Source organism: Schistocerca nitens, chromosome 2 (assembly GCF_023898315.1).
Source record: "Schistocerca nitens isolate TAMUIC-IGC-003100 chromosome 2, iqSchNite1.1, whole genome shotgun sequence".
Lineage (NCBI taxonomy): Eukaryota > Metazoa > Arthropoda > Insecta > Orthoptera > Acrididae > Schistocerca > Schistocerca nitens.
Genome location: NC_064615.1, coordinates 97071298 through 97085684, shown reverse-complemented (window position 1 = coordinate 97085684; position 14387 = coordinate 97071298). Strand labels below are relative to the sequence as shown.

General features: G+C 48.2%; 23 non-coding genes across 23 annotated transcripts; 12 read left to right on the top strand and 11 right to left on the bottom strand.

The window, feature by feature from the left end:
* The first annotated feature begins 538 nt into the window (after positions 1-538).
* Positions 539-610, top strand: Trnaq-uug (transfer RNA glutamine (anticodon UUG)). The gene has a single exon. It is a non-coding gene; the product is annotated as a tRNA-Gln (tRNA).
* Positions 611-1117: 507 nt separating this feature from the next.
* On the bottom strand, positions 1118-1189 carry Trnap-ugg (transfer RNA proline (anticodon UGG)). Its single transcript has one exon. It is a non-coding gene; the product is annotated as a tRNA-Pro (tRNA).
* Positions 1190-1746: 557 nt separating this feature from the next.
* Trnaq-uug (transfer RNA glutamine (anticodon UUG)) lies at positions 1747-1818 on the top strand. The gene has a single exon. It is a non-coding gene; the product is annotated as a tRNA-Gln (tRNA).
* Positions 1819-2325: 507 nt separating this feature from the next.
* Positions 2326-2397, bottom strand: Trnap-ugg (transfer RNA proline (anticodon UGG)). Its single transcript has one exon. It is a non-coding gene; the product is annotated as a tRNA-Pro (tRNA).
* Positions 2398-2954: 557 nt separating this feature from the next.
* Positions 2955-3026, top strand: Trnaq-uug (transfer RNA glutamine (anticodon UUG)). The gene has a single exon. It is a non-coding gene; the product is annotated as a tRNA-Gln (tRNA).
* Positions 3027-3533: 507 nt separating this feature from the next.
* Positions 3534-3605, bottom strand: Trnap-ugg (transfer RNA proline (anticodon UGG)). The gene has a single exon. It is a non-coding gene; the product is annotated as a tRNA-Pro (tRNA).
* Positions 3606-4162: 557 nt separating this feature from the next.
* On the top strand, positions 4163-4234 carry Trnaq-uug (transfer RNA glutamine (anticodon UUG)). The gene has a single exon. It is a non-coding gene; the product is annotated as a tRNA-Gln (tRNA).
* A 507-nt stretch (positions 4235-4741) lies between these two features.
* On the bottom strand, positions 4742-4813 carry Trnap-ugg (transfer RNA proline (anticodon UGG)). The gene has a single exon. It is a non-coding gene; the product is annotated as a tRNA-Pro (tRNA).
* Positions 4814-5370: 557 nt separating this feature from the next.
* Positions 5371-5442, top strand: Trnaq-uug (transfer RNA glutamine (anticodon UUG)). The gene has a single exon. It is a non-coding gene; the product is annotated as a tRNA-Gln (tRNA).
* Positions 5443-5949: 507 nt separating this feature from the next.
* Positions 5950-6021, bottom strand: Trnap-ugg (transfer RNA proline (anticodon UGG)). The gene has a single exon. It is a non-coding gene; the product is annotated as a tRNA-Pro (tRNA).
* Positions 6022-6572: 551 nt separating this feature from the next.
* Positions 6573-6644, top strand: Trnaq-uug (transfer RNA glutamine (anticodon UUG)). The gene has a single exon. It is a non-coding gene; the product is annotated as a tRNA-Gln (tRNA).
* A 507-nt stretch (positions 6645-7151) lies between these two features.
* Positions 7152-7223, bottom strand: Trnap-ugg (transfer RNA proline (anticodon UGG)). Its single transcript has one exon. It is a non-coding gene; the product is annotated as a tRNA-Pro (tRNA).
* A 557-nt stretch (positions 7224-7780) lies between these two features.
* On the top strand, positions 7781-7852 carry Trnaq-uug (transfer RNA glutamine (anticodon UUG)). Its single transcript has one exon. It is a non-coding gene; the product is annotated as a tRNA-Gln (tRNA).
* Positions 7853-8359: 507 nt separating this feature from the next.
* On the bottom strand, positions 8360-8431 carry Trnap-ugg (transfer RNA proline (anticodon UGG)). Its single transcript has one exon. It is a non-coding gene; the product is annotated as a tRNA-Pro (tRNA).
* Positions 8432-8988: 557 nt separating this feature from the next.
* On the top strand, positions 8989-9060 carry Trnaq-uug (transfer RNA glutamine (anticodon UUG)). Its single transcript has one exon. It is a non-coding gene; the product is annotated as a tRNA-Gln (tRNA).
* Positions 9061-9567: 507 nt separating this feature from the next.
* Positions 9568-9639, bottom strand: Trnap-ugg (transfer RNA proline (anticodon UGG)). Its single transcript has one exon. It is a non-coding gene; the product is annotated as a tRNA-Pro (tRNA).
* A 557-nt stretch (positions 9640-10196) lies between these two features.
* Trnaq-uug (transfer RNA glutamine (anticodon UUG)) lies at positions 10197-10268 on the top strand. The gene has a single exon. It is a non-coding gene; the product is annotated as a tRNA-Gln (tRNA).
* Positions 10269-10775: 507 nt separating this feature from the next.
* Positions 10776-10847, bottom strand: Trnap-ugg (transfer RNA proline (anticodon UGG)). Its single transcript has one exon. It is a non-coding gene; the product is annotated as a tRNA-Pro (tRNA).
* A 557-nt stretch (positions 10848-11404) lies between these two features.
* Positions 11405-11476, top strand: Trnaq-uug (transfer RNA glutamine (anticodon UUG)). The gene has a single exon. It is a non-coding gene; the product is annotated as a tRNA-Gln (tRNA).
* Positions 11477-11983: 507 nt separating this feature from the next.
* Positions 11984-12055, bottom strand: Trnap-ugg (transfer RNA proline (anticodon UGG)). Its single transcript has one exon. It is a non-coding gene; the product is annotated as a tRNA-Pro (tRNA).
* Positions 12056-12612: 557 nt separating this feature from the next.
* Positions 12613-12684, top strand: Trnaq-uug (transfer RNA glutamine (anticodon UUG)). Its single transcript has one exon. It is a non-coding gene; the product is annotated as a tRNA-Gln (tRNA).
* A 507-nt stretch (positions 12685-13191) lies between these two features.
* On the bottom strand, positions 13192-13263 carry Trnap-ugg (transfer RNA proline (anticodon UGG)). The gene has a single exon. It is a non-coding gene; the product is annotated as a tRNA-Pro (tRNA).
* A 557-nt stretch (positions 13264-13820) lies between these two features.
* Positions 13821-13892, top strand: Trnaq-uug (transfer RNA glutamine (anticodon UUG)). Its single transcript has one exon. It is a non-coding gene; the product is annotated as a tRNA-Gln (tRNA).
* Positions 13893-14387: the final 495 nt, after the last annotated feature.

Here is a 14387-nt window from a genome sequence, read left to right as displayed (position 1 = left end):
GGTCTGCACCCCGCCACCTACTGAGGTCTTGCCGCACTTGCTAGTTGCAGCATCCGATCTGGACCATATTCTCAAAGAGGTTTCTTAATCCGGCACCTACAACATGCGCTGTGCTGAACACCAGTGTATGTGAATGCTGAAACAGCTGCTTGAGTTGTGTGACAGAATTTCGACCGTGTGAAGTGCAAATGTTATCGTGTCACGCACTATCCGCCCACTACGTAGCGATCTGTGTCAGCACGCAGTTTTCGACGGTACTCTGTGTCCATAGCTGTTTTCATAGCTCGGCTGCTTCCAGCACAAAGCATCCACCATACGAAAGTGGCTGTTCGGCGATTTTGGTTACCTGAGCCTTCGACATCACTTCATGTACGAATACTGGCAAGAATTCTCGCTACATTCGAAGGTGCTCCTTCCAGCCTACTTGGTTGGTTCATTTGCCACGCAAACACTTCCTGAGGACGCTACATGTAATAACATCGCATCTTATCTGCTTAATTACATGATGCTACTGAATTTAAGACCGCTGCAGGCATCCGGTTCCATGGTGTAATGGTTAGCACTCTGGACTTTGAATCCAGCGATCCGAGTTCGAGTCTCGGTGGAACCTGGCGCTGTGTTTTGCGATCGTTTCTAGAAATGAGTACGAGCCGGTAGTTGGAATTGTATATGCAGAATTTTAGCTACGATCATGTAATGCAAATTGTTAATTGCAGTCCACACGTGAATGGGGAACGCTGCAAATGCTTATGCTTTTGCTACTAGGATTAATAACGGGTCGTAAGGGGTTCAACTGCGAGAAGACGACCTCAGCTGTTTCTCCCAGCAGGAAAGACATCTCACCCTTTTGTGTGCTGCATGCGCATGCATTTAACAAACTTGCATGCGATGTACTAGTTCCTGGGAAACTAATAGAATCGTTGTACGTGCCAGTCTTTACGTATAGATATAAGTAAGCGAAGACGGCTTAATCCTGGCACGTAGATTGCTTTCCGCAAGACGCACCTGAGAGTCTGATGGGCCGGTGGCCCGACATGCAGTTTGTCCTGTTGCATGGCTTACTTTCAGAGAATCGCAAGTTTATCGTAGTGCTTGGTTGTCGCGAAAGTGAAAAGTAGGGCCTGTCCGGGATTTGAACCCAGGACCTCCTGCACCCAAAGCAGGAATCATACCCCTAGACCAACAGGCCGCACATGGAAGCAGGTCTGCACCCCGCCACCTACTGAGGTCTTGCCGCACTTGCTAGTTGCAGCATCCGATCTGGACCATATTCTCAAAGAGGTTTCTTAATCCGGCACCTACAACATGCGCTGTGCTGAACACCAGTGTATGTGAATGCTGAAACAGCTGCTTGAGTTGTGTGACAGAATTTCGACCGTGTGAAGTGCAAATGTTATCGTGTCACGCACTATCCGCCCACTACGTAGCGATCTGTGTCAGCACGCAGTTTTCGACGGTACTCTGTGTCCATAGCTGTTTTCATAGCTCGGCTGCTTCCAGCACAAAGCATCCACCATACGAAAGTGGCTGTTCGGCGATTTTGGTTACCTGAGCCTTCGACATCACTTCATGTACGAATACTGGCAAGAATTCTCGCTACATTCGAAGGTGCTCCTTCCACTTCCAGCCTACTTGGTTGGTTCATTTGCCACGCAAACACTTCCTGAGGACGCTACATGTAATAACATCGCATCTTATCTGCTTAATTACATGATGCTACTGAATTTAAGACCACTGCAGGCATCCGGTTCCATGGTGTAATGGTTAGCACTCTGGACTTTGAATCCAGCGATCCGAGTTCGAGTCACGGTGGAACCTGGCGCTGTGTTTTGCGATCGTTTCTAGAAATGAGTACGAGCCGGTAGTTGGAATTGTATATGCAGAATTTTAGCTACGATCATGTAATGCAAATTGTTAATTGCAGTCCACACGTGAATGGGGAACGCTGCAAATGCTTATGCTTTTGCTACTAGGATTAATAACGGGTCGTAAGGGGTTCAACTGCGAGAAGACGACCTCAGCTGTTTCTCCCAGCAGGAAAGACATCTCACCCTTTTGTGTGCTGCATGCGCATGCATTTAACAAACTTGCATGCGATGTACTAGTTCCTGGGAAACTAATAGAATCGTTGTACGTGCCAGTCTTTACGTATAGATATAAGTAAGCGAAGACGGCTTAATCCTGGCACGTAGATTGCTTTCCGCAAGACGCACCTGAGAGTCTGATGGGCCGGTGGCCCGACATGCAGTTTGTCCTGTTGCATGGCTTACTTTCAGAGAATCGCAAGTTTATCGTAGTGCTTGGTTGTCGCGAAAGTGAAAAGTAGGGCCTGTCCGGGATTTGAACCCAGGACCTCCTGCACCCAAAGCAGGAATCATACCCCTAGACCAACAGGCCGCACATGGAAGCAGGTCTGCACCCCGCCACCTACTGAGGTCTTGCCGCACTTGCTAGTTGCAGCATCCGATCTGGACCATATTCTCAAAGAGGTTTCTTAATCCGGCACCTACAACATGCGCTGTGCTGAACACCAGTGTATGTGAATGCTGAAACAGCTGCTTGAGTTGTGTGACAGAATTTCGACCGTGTGAAGTGCAAATGTTATCGTGTCACGCACTATCCGCCCACTACGTAGCGATCTGTGTCAGCACGCAGTTTTCGACGGTACTCTGTGTCCATAGCTGTTTTCATAGCTCGGCTGCTTCCAGCACAAAGCATCCACCATACGAAAGTGGCTGTTCGGCGATTTTGGTTACCTGAGCCTTCGACATCACTTCATGTACGAATACTGGCAAGAATTCTCGCTACATTCGAAGGTGCTCCTTCCACTTCCAGCCTACTTGGTTGGTTCATTTGCCACGCAAACACTTCCTGAGGACGCTACATGTAATAACATCGCATCTTATCTGCTTAATTACATGATGCTACTGAATTTAAGACCGCTGCAGGCATCCGGTTCCATGGTGTAATGGTTAGCACTCTGGACTTTGAATCCAGCGATCCGAGTTCGAGTCTCGGTGGAACCTGGCGCTGTGTTTTGCGATCGTTTCTAGAAATGAGTACGAGCCGGTAGTTGGAATTGTATATGCAGAATTTTAGCTACGATCATGTAATGCAAATTGTTAATTGCAGTCCACACGTGAATGGGGAACGCTGCAAATGCTTATGCTTTTGCTACTAGGATTAATAACGGGTCGTAAGGGGTTCAACTGCGAGAAGACGACCTCAGCTGTTTCTCCCAGCAGGAAAGACATCTCACCCTTTTGTGTGCTGCATGCGCATGCATTTAACAAACTTGCATGCGATGTACTAGTTCCTGGGAAACTAATAGAATCGTTGTACGTGCCAGTCTTTACGTATAGATATAAGTAAGCGAAGACGGCTTAATCCTGGCACGTAGATTGCTTTCCGCAAGACGCACCTGAGAGTCTGATGGGCCGGTGGCCCGACATGCAGTTTGTCCTGTTGCATGGCTTACTTTCAGAGAATCGCAAGTTTATCGTAGTGCTTGGTTGTCGCGAAAGTGAAAAGTAGGGCCTGTCCGGGATTTGAACCCAGGGCCTCCTGCACCCAAAGCAGGAATCATACCCCTAGACCAACAGGCCGCACATGGAAGCAGGTCTGCACCCCGCCACCTACTGAGGTCTTGCCGCACTTGCTAGTTGCAGCATCCGATCTGGACCATATTCTCAAAGAGGTTTCTTAATCCGGCACCTACAACATGCGCTGTGCTGAACACCAGTGTATGTGAATGCTGAAACAGCTGCTTGAGTTGTGTGACAGAATTTCGACCGTGTGAAGTGCAAATGTTATCGTGTCACGCACTATCCGCCCACTACGTAGCGTTCTGTGTCAGCACGCAGTTTTCGACGGTACTCTGTGTCCATAGCTGTTTTCATAGCTAGGCTGCTTCCAGCACAAAGCATCCACCATACGAAAGTGGCTGTTCGGCGATTTTGGTTACCTGAGCCTTCGACATCACTTCATGTACGAATACTGGCAAGAATTCTCGCTACATTCGAAGGTGCTCCTTCCACTTCCAGCCTACTTGGTTGGTTCATTTGCCACGCAAACACTTCCTGAGGACGCTACATGTAATAACATCGCATCTTATCTGCTTAATTACATGATGCTACTGAATTTAAGACCGCTGCAGGCATCCGGTTCCATGGTGTAATGGTTAGCACTCTGGACTTTGAATCCAGCGATCCGAGTTCGAGTCTCGGTGGAACCTGGCGCTGTGTTTTGCGATCGTTTCTAGAAATGAGTACGAGCCGGTAGTTGGAATTGTATATGCAGAATTTTAGCTACGATCATGTAATGCAAATTGTTAATTGCAGTCCACACGTGAATGGGGAACGCTGCAAATGCTTATGCTTTTGCTACTAGGATTAATAACGGGTCGTAAGGGGTTCAACTGCGAGAAGACGACCTCAGCTGTTTCTCCCAGCAGGAAAGACATCTCACCCTTTTGTGTGCTGCATGCGCATGCATTTAACAAACTTGCATGCGATGTACTAGTTCCTGGGAAACTAATAGAATCGTTGTACGTGCCAGTCTTTACGTATAGATATAAGTAAGCGAAGACGGCTTAATCCTGGCACGTAGATTGCTTTCCGCAAGACGCACCTGAGAGTCTGATGGGCCGGTGGCCCGACATGCAGTTTGTCCTGTTGCATGGCTTACTTTCAGAGAATCGCAAGTTTATCGTAGTGCTTGGTTGTCGCGAAAGTGAAAAGTAGGGCCTGTCCGGGATTTGAACCCAGGACCTCCTGCACCCAAAGCAGGAATCATACCCCTAGACCAACAGGCCGCACATGGAAGCAGGTCTGCACCCCGCCACCTACTGAGGTCTTGCCGCACTTGCTAGTTGCAGCATCCGATCTGGACCATATTCTCAAAGAGGTTTCTTAATCCGGCACCTACAACATGCGCTGTGCTGAACACCAGTGTATGTGAATGCTGAAACAGCTGCTTGAGTTGTGTGACAGAATTTCGACCGTGTGAAGTGCAAATGTTATCGTGTCACGCACTATCCGCCCACTACGTAGCGATCTGTGTCAGCACGCAGTTTTCGACGGTACTCTGTGTCCATAGCTGTTTTCATAGCTCGGCTGCTTCCAGCACAAAGCATCCACCATACGAAAGTGGCTGTTCGGCGATTTTGGTTACCTGAGCCTTCGACATCACTTCATGTACGAATACTGGCAAGAATTCTCGCTACATTCGAAGGTGCTCCTTCCACTTCCAGCCTACTTGGTTGGTTCATTTGCCACGCAAACACTTCCTGAGGACGCTACATGTAATAACATCGCATCTTATCTGCTTAATTACATGATGCTACTGAATTTAAGACCACTGCAGGCATCCGGTTCCATGGTGTAATGGTTAGCACTCTGGACTTTGAATCCAGCGATCCGAGTTCGAGTCACGGTGGAACCTGGCGCTGTGTTTTGCGATCGTTTCTAGAAATGAGTACGAGCCGGTAGTTGGAATTGTATATGCAGAATTTTAGCTACGATCATGTAATGCAAATTGTTAATTGCAGTCCACACGTGAATGGGGAACGCTGCAAATGCTTATGCTTTTGCTACTAGGATTAATAACGGGTCGTAAGGGGTTCAACTGCGAGAAGACGACCTCAGCTGTTTCTCCCAGCAGGAAAGACATCTCACCCTTTTGTGTGCTGCATGCGCATGCATTTAACAAACTTGCATGCGATGTACTAGTTCCTGGGAAACTAATAGAATCGTTGTACGTGCCAGTCTTTACGTATAGATATAAGTAAGCGAAGACGGCTTAATCCTGGCACGTAGATTGCTTTCCGCAAGACGCACCTGAGAGTCTGATGGGCCGGTGGCCCGACATGCAGTTTGTCCTGTTGCATGGCTTACTTTCAGAGAATCGCAAGTTTATCGTAGTGCTTGGTTGTCGCGAAAGTGAAAAGTAGGGCCTGTCCGGGATTTGAACCCAGGACCTCCTGCACCCAAAGCAGGAATCATACCCCTAGACCAACAGGCCGCACATGGAAGCAGGTCTGCACCCCGCCACCTACTGAGGTCTTGCCGCACTTGCTAGTTGCAGCATCCGATCTGGACCATATTCTCAAAGAGGTTTCTTAATCCGGCACCTACAACATGCGCTGTGCTGAACACCAGTGTATGTGAATGCTGAAACAGCTGCTTGAGTTGTGTGACAGAATTTCGACCGTGTGAAGTGCAAATGTTATCGTGTCACGCACTATCCGCCCACTACGTAGCGATCTGTGTCAGCACGCAGTTTTCGACGGTACTCTGTGTCCATAGCTGTTTTCATAGCTCGGCTGCTTCCAGCACAAAGCATCCACCATACGAAAGTGGCTGTTCGGCGATTTTGGTTACCTGAGCCTTCGACATCACTTCATGTACGAATACTGGCAAGAATTCTCGCTACATTCGAAGGTGCTCCTTCCAGCCTACTTGGTTGGTTCATTTGCCACGCAAACACTTCCTGAGGACGCTACATGTAATAACATCGCATCTTATCTGCTTAATTACATGATGCTACTGAATTTAAGACCGCTGCAGGCATCCGGTTCCATGGTGTAATGGTTAGCACTCTGGACTTTGAATCCAGCGATCCGAGTTCGAGTCTCGGTGGAACCTGGCGCTGTGTTTTGCGATCGTTTCTAGAAATGAGTACGAGCCGGTAGTTGGAATTGTATATGCAGAATTTTAGCTACGATCATGTAATGCAAATTGTTAATTGCAGTCCACACGTGAATGGGGAACGCTGCAAATGCTTATGCTTTTGCTACTAGGATTAATAACGGGTCGTAAGGGGTTCAACTGCGAGAAGACGACCTCAGCTGTTTCTCCCAGCAGGAAAGACATCTCACCCTTTTGTGTGCTGCATGCGCATGCATTTAACAAACTTGCATGCGATGTACTAGTTCCTGGGAAACTAATAGAATCGTTGTACGTGCCAGTCTTTACGTATAGATATAAGTAAGCGAAGACGGCTTAATCCTGGCACGTAGATTGCTTTCCGCAAGACGCACCTGAGAGTCTGATGGGCCGGTGGCCCGACATGCAGTTTGTCCTGTTGCATGGCTTACTTTCAGAGAATCGCAAGTTTATCGTAGTGCTTGGTTGTCGCGAAAGTGAAAAGTAGGGCCTGTCCGGGATTTGAACCCAGGACCTCCTGCACCCAAAGCAGGAATCATACCCCTAGACCAACAGGCCGCACATGGAAGCAGGTCTGCACCCCGCCACCTACTGAGGTCTTGCCGCACTTGCTAGTTGCAGCATCCGATCTGGACCATATTCTCAAAGAGGTTTCTTAATCCGGCACCTACAACATGCGCTGTGCTGAACACCAGTGTATGTGAATGCTGAAACAGCTGCTTGAGTTGTGTGACAGAATTTCGACCGTGTGAAGTGCAAATGTTATCGTGTCACGCACTATCCGCCCACTACGTAGCGATCTGTGTCAGCACGCAGTTTTCGACGGTACTCTGTGTCCATAGCTGTTTTCATAGCTCGGCTGCTTCCAGCACAAAGCATCCACCATACGAAAGTGGCTGTTCGGCGATTTTGGTTACCTGAGCCTTCGACATCACTTCATGTACGAATACTGGCAAGAATTCTCGCTACATTCGAAGGTGCTCCTTCCACTTCCAGCCTACTTGGTTGGTTCATTTGCCACGCAAACACTTCCTGAGGACGCTACATGTAATAACATCGCATCTTATCTGCTTAATTACATGATGCTACTGAATTTAAGACCACTGCAGGCATCCGGTTCCATGGTGTAATGGTTAGCACTCTGGACTTTGAATCCAGCGATCCGAGTTCGAGTCACGGTGGAACCTGGCGCTGTGTTTTGCGATCGTTTCTAGAAATGAGTACGAGCCGGTAGTTGGAATTGTATATGCAGAATTTTAGCTACGATCATGTAATGCAAATTGTTAATTGCAGTCCACACGTGAATGGGGAACGCTGCAAATGCTTATGCTTTTGCTACTAGGATTAATAACGGGTCGTAAGGGGTTCAACTGCGAGAAGACGACCTCAGCTGTTTCTCCCAGCAGGAAAGACATCTCACCCTTTTGTGTGCTGCATGCGCATGCATTTAACAAACTTGCATGCGATGTACTAGTTCCTGGGAAACTAATAGAATCGTTGTACGTGCCAGTCTTTACGTATAGATATAAGTAAGCGAAGACGGCTTAATCCTGGCACGTAGATTGCTTTCCGCAAGACGCACCTGAGAGTCTGATGGGCCGGTGGCCCGACATGCAGTTTGTCCTGTTGCATGGCTTACTTTCAGAGAATCGCAAGTTTATCGTAGTGCTTGGTTGTCGCGAAAGTGAAAAGTAGGGCCTGTCCGGGATTTGAACCCAGGACCTCCTGCACCCAAAGCAGGAATCATACCCCTAGACCAACAGGCCGCACATGGAAGCAGGTCTGCACCCCGCCACCTACTGAGGTCTTGCCGCACTTGCTAGTTGCAGCATCCGATCTGGACCATATTCTCAAAGAGGTTTCTTAATCCGGCACCTACAACATGCGCTGTGCTGAACACCAGTGTATGTGAATGCTGAAACAGCTGCTTGAGTTGTGTGACAGAATTTCGACCGTGTGAAGTGCAAATGTTATCGTGTCACGCACTATCCGCCCACTACGTAGCGATCTGTGTCAGCACGCAGTTTTCGACGGTACTCTGTGTCCATAGCTGTTTTCATAGCTCGGCTGCTTCCAGCACAAAGCATCCACCATACGAAAGTGGCTGTTCGGCGATTTTGGTTACCTGAGCCTTCGACATCACTTCATGTACGAATACTGGCAAGAATTCTCGCTACATTCGAAGGTGCTCCTTCCACTTCCAGCCTACTTGGTTGGTTCATTTGCCACGCAAACACTTCCTGAGGACGCTACATGTAATAACATCGCATCTTATCTGCTTAATTACATGATGCTACTGAATTTAAGACCGCTGCAGGCATCCGGTTCCATGGTGTAATGGTTAGCACTCTGGACTTTGAATCCAGCGATCCGAGTTCGAGTCTCGGTGGAACCTGGCGCTGTGTTTTGCGATCGTTTCTAGAAATGAGTACGAGCCGGTAGTTGGAATTGTATATGCAGAATTTTAGCTACGATCATGTAATGCAAATTGTTAATTGCAGTCCACACGTGAATGGGGAACGCTGCAAATGCTTATGCTTTTGCTACTAGGATTAATAACGGGTCGTAAGGGGTTCAACTGCGAGAAGACGACCTCAGCTGTTTCTCCCAGCAGGAAAGACATCTCACCCTTTTGTGTGCTGCATGCGCATGCATTTAACAAACTTGCATGCGATGTACTAGTTCCTGGGAAACTAATAGAATCGTTGTACGTGCCAGTCTTTACGTATAGATATAAGTAAGCGAAGACGGCTTAATCCTGGCACGTAGATTGCTTTCCGCAAGACGCACCTGAGAGTCTGATGGGCCGGTGGCCCGACATGCAGTTTGTCCTGTTGCATGGCTTACTTTCAGAGAATCGCAAGTTTATCGTAGTGCTTGGTTGTCGCGAAAGTGAAAAGTAGGGCCTGTCCGGGATTTGAACCCAGGGCCTCCTGCACCCAAAGCAGGAATCATACCCCTAGACCAACAGGCCGCACATGGAAGCAGGTCTGCACCCCGCCACCTACTGAGGTCTTGCCGCACTTGCTAGTTGCAGCATCCGATCTGGACCATATTCTCAAAGAGGTTTCTTAATCCGGCACCTACAACATGCGCTGTGCTGAACACCAGTGTATGTGAATGCTGAAACAGCTGCTTGAGTTGTGTGACAGAATTTCGACCGTGTGAAGTGCAAATGTTATCGTGTCACGCACTATCCGCCCACTACGTAGCGTTCTGTGTCAGCACGCAGTTTTCGACGGTACTCTGTGTCCATAGCTGTTTTCATAGCTAGGCTGCTTCCAGCACAAAGCATCCACCATACGAAAGTGGCTGTTCGGCGATTTTGGTTACCTGAGCCTTCGACATCACTTCATGTACGAATACTGGCAAGAATTCTCGCTACATTCGAAGGTGCTCCTTCCACTTCCAGCCTACTTGGTTGGTTCATTTGCCACGCAAACACTTCCTGAGGACGCTACATGTAATAACATCGCATCTTATCTGCTTAATTACATGATGCTACTGAATTTAAGACCGCTGCAGGCATCCGGTTCCATGGTGTAATGGTTAGCACTCTGGACTTTGAATCCAGCGATCCGAGTTCGAGTCTCGGTGGAACCTGGCGCTGTGTTTTGCGATCGTTTCTAGAAATGAGTACGAGCCGGTAGTTGGAATTGTATATGCAGAATTTTAGCTACGATCATGTAATGCAAATTGTTAATTGCAGTCCACACGTGAATGGGGAACGCTGCAAATGCTTATGCTTTTGCTACTAGGATTAATAACGGGTCGTAAGGGGTTCAACTGCGAGAAGACGACCTCAGCTGTTTCTCCCAGCAGGAAAGACATCTCACCCTTTTGTGTGCTGCATGCGCATGCATTTAACAAACTTGCATGCGATGTACTAGTTCCTGGGAAACTAATAGAATCGTTGTACGTGCCAGTCTTTACGTATAGATATAAGTAAGCGAAGACGGCTTAATCCTGGCACGTAGATTGCTTTCCGCAAGACGCACCTGAGAGTCTGATGGGCCGGTGGCCCGACATGCAGTTTGTCCTGTTGCATGGCTTACTTTCAGAGAATCGCAAGTTTATCGTAGTGCTTGGTTGTCGCGAAAGTGAAAAGTAGGGCCTGTCCGGGATTTGAACCCAGGACCTCCTGCACCCAAAGCAGGAATCATACCCCTAGACCAACAGGCCGCACATGGAAGCAGGTCTGCACCCCGCCACCTACTGAGGTCTTGCCGCACTTGCTAGTTGCAGCATCCGATCTGGACCATATTCTCAAAGAGGTTTCTTAATCCGGCACCTACAACATGCGCTGTGCTGAACACCAGTGTATGTGAATGCTGAAACAGCTGCTTGAGTTGTGTGACAGAATTTCGACCGTGTGAAGTGCAAATGTTATCGTGTCACGCACTATCCGCCCACTACGTAGCGATCTGTGTCAGCACGCAGTTTTCGACGGTACTCTGTGTCCATAGCTGTTTTCATAGCTCGGCTGCTTCCAGCACAAAGCATCCACCATACGAAAGTGGCTGTTCGGCGATTTTGGTTACCTGAGCCTTCGACATCACTTCATGTACGAATACTGGCAAGAATTCTCGCTACATTCGAAGGTGCTCCTTCCACTTCCAGCCTACTTGGTTGGTTCATTTGCCACGCAAACACTTCCTGAGGACGCTACATGTAATAACATCGCATCTTATCTGCTTAATTACATGATGCTACTGAATTTAAGACCACTGCAGGCATCCGGTTCCATGGTGTAATGGTTAGCACTCTGGACTTTGAATCCAGCGATCCGAGTTCGAGTCACGGTGGAACCTGGCGCTGTGTTTTGCGATCGTTTCTAGAAATGAGTACGAGCCGGTAGTTGGAATTGTATATGCAGAATTTTAGCTACGATCATGTAATGCAAATTGTTAATTGCAGTCCACACGTGAATGGGGAACGCTGCAAATGCTTATGCTTTTGCTACTAGGATTAATAACGGGTCGTAAGGGGTTCAACTGCGAGAAGACGACCTCAGCTGTTTCTCCCAGCAGGAAAGACATCTCACCCTTTTGTGTGCTGCATGCGCATGCATTTAACAAACTTGCATGCGATGTACTAGTTCCTGGGAAACTAATAGAATCGTTGTACGTGCCAGTCTTTACGTATAGATATAAGTAAGCGAAGACGGCTTAATCCTGGCACGTAGATTGCTTTCCGCAAGACGCACCTGAGAGTCTGATGGGCCGGTGGCCCGACATGCAGTTTGTCCTGTTGCATGGCTTACTTTCAGAGAATCGCAAGTTTATCGTAGTGCTTGGTTGTCGCGAAAGTGAAAAGTAGGGCCTGTCCGGGATTTGAACCCAGGACCTCCTGCACCCAAAGCAGGAATCATACCCCTAGACCAACAGGCCGCACATGGAAGCAGGTCTGCACCCCGCCACCTACTGAGGTCTTGCCGCACTTGCTAGTTGCAGCATCCGATCTGGACCATATTCTCAAAGAGGTTTCTTAATCCGGCACCTACAACATGCGCTGTGCTGAACACCAGTGTATGTGAATGCTGAAACAGCTGCTTGAGTTGTGTGACAGAATTTCGACCGTGTGAAGTGCAAATGTTATCGTGTCACGCACTATCCGCCCACTACGTAGCGATCTGTGTCAGCACGCAGTTTTCGACGGTACTCTGTGTCCATAGCTGTTTTCATAGCTCGGCTGCTTCCAGCACAAAGCATCCACCATACGAAAGTGGCTGTTCGGCGATTTTGGTTACCTGAGCCTTCGACATCACTTCATGTACGAATACTGGCAAGAATTCTCGCTACATTCGAAGGTGCTCCTTCCACTTCCAGCCTACTTGGTTGGTTCATTTGCCACGCAAACACTTCCTGAGGACGCTACATGTAATAACATCGCATCTTATCTGCTTAATTACATGATGCTACTGAATTTAAGACCGCTGCAGGCATCCGGTTCCATGGTGTAATGGTTAGCACTCTGGACTTTGAATCCAGCGATCCGAGTTCGAGTCTCGGTGGAACCTGGCGCTGTGTTTTGCGATCGTTTCTAGAAATGAGTACGAGCCGGTAGTTGGAATTGTATATGCAGAATTTTAGCTACGATCATGTAATGCAAATTGTTAATTGCAGTCCACACGTGAATGGGGAACGCTGCAAATGCTTATGCTTTTGCTACTAGGATTAATAACGGGTCGTAAGGGGTTCAACTGCGAGAAGACGACCTCAGCTGTTTCTCCCAGCAGGAAAGACATCTCACCCTTTTGTGTGCTGCATGCGCATGCATTTAACAAACTTGCATGCGATGTACTAGTTCCTGGGAAACTAATAGAATCGTTGTACGTGCCAGTCTTTACGTATAGATATAAGTAAGCGAAGACGGCTTAATCCTGGCACGTAGATTGCTTTCCGCAAGACGCACCTGAGAGTCTGATGGGCCGGTGGCCCGACATGCAGTTTGTCCTGTTGCATGGCTTACTTTCAGAGAATCGCAAGTTTATCGTAGTGCTTGGTTGTCGCGAAAGTGAAAAGTAGGGCCTGTCCGGGATTTGAACCCGGGACCTCCTGCACCCAAAGCAGGAATCATACCCCTAGACCAACAGGCCGCACATGGAAGCAGGCCTGCACCCCGCCACCTACTGAGGTCTTGCCGCACTTGCTAGTTGCAGCATCCGATCTGGACCATATTCTCAAAGAGGTTTCTTAATCCGGCACCTACAACATGCGCTGTGCTGAACACCAGTGTATGTGAATGCTGAAACAGCTGCTTGAGTTGTGTGACAGAATTTCGACCGTGTGAAGTGCAAATGTTATCGTGTCACGCACTATCCGCCCACTACGTAGCGTTCTGTGTCAGCACGCAGTTTTCGACGGTACTCTGTGTCCATAGCTGTTTTCATAGCTAGGCTGCTTCCAGCACAAAGCATCCACCATACGAAAGTGGCTGTTCGGCGATTTTGGTTACCTGAGCCTTCGACATCACTTCATGTACGAATACTGGCAAGAATTCTCGCTACATTCGAAGGTGCTCCTTCCACTTCCAGCCTACTTGGTTGGTTCATTTGCCACGCAAACACTTCCTGAGGACGCTACATGTAATAACATCGCATCTTATCTGCTTAATTACATGATGCTACTGAATTTAAGACCGCTGCAGGCATCCGGTTCCATGGTGTAATGGTTAGCACTCTGGACTTTGAATCCAGCGATCCGAGTTCGAGTCTCGGTGGAACCTGGCGCTGTGTTTTGCGATCGTTTCTAGAAATGAGTACGAGCCGGTAGTTGGAATTGTATATGCAGAATTTTAGCTACGATCATGTAATGCAAATTGTTAATTGCAGTCCACACGTGAATGGGGAACGCTGCAAATGCTTATGCTTTTGCTACTAGGATTAATAACGGGTCGTAAGGGGTTCAACTGCGAGAAGACGACCTCAGCTGTTTCTCCCAGCAGGAAAGACATCTCACCCTTTTGTGTGCTGCATGCGCATGCATTTAACAAACTTGCATGCGATGTACTAGTTCCTGGGAAACTAATAGAATCGTTGTACGTGCCAGTCTTTACGTATAGATATAAGTAAGCGAAGACGGCTTAATCCTGGCACGTAGATTGCTTTCCGCAAGACGCACCTGAGAGTCTGATGGGCCGGTGGCCCGACATGCAGTTTGTCCTGTTGCATGGCTTACTTTCAGAGAATCGCAAGTTTATCGTAGTGCTTGGTTGTCGCGA